Below are 4,367 nucleotides of genomic sequence, written 5' to 3'. Positions count from 1 at the left end.
CAGAAGTAAAATCATTGTATGTGGGTAGGAGTATTCATATTTTTGACTTCAACATGCGATTTTTGTTAAGATAAATTATGTGTAATCATTTAAGGAGTATTATTCATGCAAATATTATGTAGTTAATCAGTAGATCATGATTAAAAAAATTGCAAAAAGGAACATAATTTTAAAAAAATCAGGAGTTACAAATGGGTTGAACAAATCTGGACTGATAATGATTTTTTGTACGTAAGCACGAACTAGTCTTCGTATAAACCTACGCTAGAAAAAAAGGCAATATTTTTCTTTGTAGATAGTGCAGGGGAATTGGTATTTAACATGTAAATATGTCGATTACATATATATCTTTTTGAAGTTCATGGAAAGTTATCAAACATCAAATTGGAATTTTGTGATTTCGGAGTATTCGGTAATCCAAGGAATTTTGACATATATGCATATTGGTTAAATATGGGGGCTTGTGTGCATTATGACTATAAAATCTAGACATGGATGGGAAATGAAACTTAAATGACTCAAGGTTGAGTATTTAATGCACAAAATAAACGATTTAACCAGTTACATCACTTTTCTTGGAGCGGCACAAAATCATTGACAGGACGTAAAAGACGTCCCTTGATTCATACATATTTTGCTGAAAGATATTATGGTAGGTATTAAGCAGTGACATCATCATCAATTAATAGTCAACAATTTATATTAATTGCATTAATACATACTGTAATTTACTTACTTAATTTAAAAGTAATGGCCAGCTAATGAGTGGTACAATAAAAACTGAATAGTTTGATTTTTAAACATCAATAATATATTAATCTATTAATTAATAGATTTTCAACATAATTTCACATCTTGCATGGGCTCTCATGGACTTGTGGCAATGGGCCCTGGCTGTATTCTTTAACTCTTACGATTCAAGTTTGGCCTTTTTGACAAAGACCTTCTTCTCCTCCAATGTTTCGGACTTCTGAAGGCGTAGACGTGGTCCTGAAGACGCCTAGCTGTTTGATGTTTGCGAATGGAAATTCGTCGATTTCGTTCAAGTGTCATTTTCTCGACTTGTACGTAAGCTAGAGACCTCAAGTTTGTTTTGTTTTGTAACTAATTGTTCGTGCTTTAATATATAGAAATATGAATTAATTTCAATCACTCAACCTTAATTAATTATTTAATAAGTAAAATCCACTTAAACTAACATTTGCGTCTCATCACTTTGTTTTACAGCTTTGATTCAGGCATTGACAAACTTTTCCCCTACGAAGGGCTAAATTCCAATGTTTTAAGTGACCTCTGAGACACACTAATATACCTTGGAAAAAATTAACATATTTAAAGTATTATACCTTCAAGATAGCTGAGATTGATTGATGAAACCCATACACTTTTAGAGAGGGTAATTGTGCCAGACCCTGCGAATTTTGTTAATGTTTAAAGAAACAAAGTAGGAACCCAAAACTTGTAGCAATATTTAGTTACAATTTTATCACCTTTATTTTTGATAACGATGGTTCATTGCGTAACCAACCGTCAGCGGAACGAAAAATATTTTATGTTTTGTTTTAATCTCATGTCTGGTTTGTAAAAATGTCGGAGAAATAACAGAAAAAGGCAACGCGTGTACGATCTACTCCACGCAGGGACTGTTGGCATTCCCATCCAGACTACCTAAAACATACATCCATAAAGCAGCAAAAATATATGTAGCATCAATATGGTTCATTTCTGACCCATGTAGTCCCCTCCAGCTCTGGCCTCGACCTCCTTGACCTTGCAGAGTGAAAAGTATCTCATAAAAGAATGTCCGCCACACCTGCCATCCTTATTTAGATTGGCCTCAACTGCATCTTGATATCGTGGTACGTCATGGACTTTGTTATCAAGAACTACCAATCTGTTCACTAGGGTTTCGAACCTGTTATTGCTTGCGAAGGAGAACATAATTAATAAAAAATATAACTAAATATATAATTTAGACATATCACAAATTGGTTTTTAAGTGTCTTTTCTTGTTCCCATTAAAATTAAATTTATTAATTTAGTCAAATTCTGCTTAAAAGGCCAAATCTACTACGATGGAAAAATTGTTATGGTCATTTTTGTCTTTTATGGCTAAAATAACAATAGCAATGGTAGTTTTAGCCGGTGACCAAAAATGTGGTTCTTGATAGTGTTAAATATTTGTAATGACATCCATGTCAAACTACTCAAATCTGGGATTCCAAAGCTCTTGTATCAAATAGGATTGCTATGGTCCTAAACTGAAATTTGACAAAGTGTTCTATTTCAATGTCCTATGGCTCAACTTTAATTCATATTCAGGATGAAGCGACGTTTAAAGTTAAAAAAAATTAACTTTCAAAAGGGACAACCTATTTCAGTCCTGGGGTTGTTTGTTAACCTTGATTTATGGTCTATTTAATATGATTTGGTAGATCCCAGGAATAATTTATGTCCATACGATTAATTAGAAGGAATGGAACTGTTATTTATTAGTCTATTTATCAACTTTAGATTCATTAATACACGTCGATCTAAATGTAAAGATAAATTGACATAATAAAGCCATACTTAGGTCATTGGGATCATTTTTGTATAACAAATGATGAATAGTTTAATTTGATTGCTTTTCATACACTGTAAATATGAAATAAAGATATATTTCTGTAGCGATTGCAAGGGGGTCTTTTTTAAGTATTTATAAATAGAAATGTGAAAATTGTCGAAATCCTCATAAACATCAGCTTAAAAAAAGGACTCTGTGTTCGTTACCCCTATTTATGCTCTCATTAATTATTCCCCCAAAGCTATACACCAAGTGGCTAAACGACAACCTAGTGATCAATGTTTGTACAAATTACTAGTCGTATAAACACAATTTTTGTCCGCTAGGGGTGTGAGTATATTTAGTAATGCATGATAAGATACCGAAAATTAACATGGTCAATCTGATAGTTTGAAGATTGAGTGGGAAGAGAGCAGCTTAGTTGTCATGACGTTTTATTAATCAGCTGCATGCATCCGTAAAAGGAAGGAAATAGACAGAAGACCCTCCCCTTGTAGAAAAGGAAGGAGTCCTTGATTTTACTTCGAGTTTAACAAGGACTTACACTTTCGAGCAAACCGAGTGGGAGATGCGTACACCCCATTATCAATGCAGATAACCTCAAGAATATCATTGGGAGTAGTCAAAGTCACCATCCCATAGCACCAATCATACTGATGATTCCTTCCGGCTGCAAGTTGAAATGAAGTCATACGGAGAACATACATGATTATGAGAAGGATAAACAACACTCAATAATAAAATAGTACCCGGGGAAAAATGTAGTTTCCACCCGGTATAAATTTATCTCCCAAGATGGCTACAACGATTACTTCCAGAATGATGACGCCCCATGCTTTATCAAGGCTTCCATTATGTTTCAATGCAACAATAATGACCGTATGGCATCGTAATCGGTGGACATCTCAAAGATTTTGTATTCCTTCTTCAAGTACAGCCTCCAACTTGGCCCAGTTCTCTATGTTGACAGCTGCCTTGATAATGGAAGCCCCAAGGAGTCAACAGTGGTATGTGCACTTTTATTGAACTTTTCTCCTAGTCATCCTACACATAGTAGTCCAAGGTGTTCAGATCCACCTCATTTCAAAGCATGCCAGGGATTTGGAGTGCGTTTTTTGTTCTTAGAAGGATCATGAGTCTTCTTTTCAGGTGTTCCTCACCTGACAGGCTCATTGAAAGCCTGGACAACATCGTAAACAGTTATTTTGGGCAGCTTCTTTAACTATATAATATGGTTAAGCATACGACGGTCATGGAATGACAAAATAATGACCGCACGGTGTTTTTTTTTTTCGGAGAATATCTGAAGGGTTTTGTATTTCTTCTTATAAAGTTTTTTTTAGCTGAATCTGATTAACATATTTTTGCATACATGGATGTCAAAATTACCAAGATACTGAGATCGAAACTGGCTCCGGATTTAAAATCCCCACACTCTATTATTGTCATACCGAGTGGTCGTTTTTGAATTCTAACAAGATATAATGCATTAATTTTTAGTGGAATTTCTACAAATTAATACTATCGATGGATGTGTGCCTGAGCTCTCTTAATCACTAATTCAGGCGTATTTGGGGGCAATTATGGCTTCCAGGTGGTGACAGAAGGTCTGGCACCCACTGCTGATGGAGTCCTTGGCATGACGTCCCAATGCTGGCTCTACAGTGGTTTTGCAGGCCTCGTTGTTTGGATGGACACTACAGGCATTAATTTCGAAATGCACTCAAATGCTTTTAGTCGAGGGGTTTGGCATCAGTACCGTTGGCCAAAAGTGTAACAAAATAACTCAAAAGACTAATAG

At 35.1% G+C, this 4,367-nt stretch overlaps 1 long non-coding RNA gene across 1 annotated transcript; it reads left to right on the top strand.

Annotated features, from left to right (window-relative positions):
- The first annotated feature begins 387 nt into the window (after window positions 1-387).
- LOC139905080 (uncharacterized) lies at window positions 388-1,149 on the top strand. The gene is made up of 2 exons (XR_011779558.1): window positions 388-652; window positions 834-1,149. It is a non-coding gene; the product is annotated as an uncharacterized lncRNA (long non-coding RNA).
- Window positions 1,150-4,367: the final 3,218 nt, after the last annotated feature.

This window comes from Lepeophtheirus salmonis, chromosome 4 (genome assembly GCF_016086655.4).
Source record: "Lepeophtheirus salmonis chromosome 4, UVic_Lsal_1.4, whole genome shotgun sequence".
NCBI classification, from domain to species: domain Eukaryota; kingdom Metazoa; phylum Arthropoda; class Copepoda; order Siphonostomatoida; family Caligidae; genus Lepeophtheirus; species Lepeophtheirus salmonis.
The sequence above is the reverse complement of the archived record's forward strand: the minus strand, read 5'-3'. Positions and strand labels throughout refer to the sequence as shown.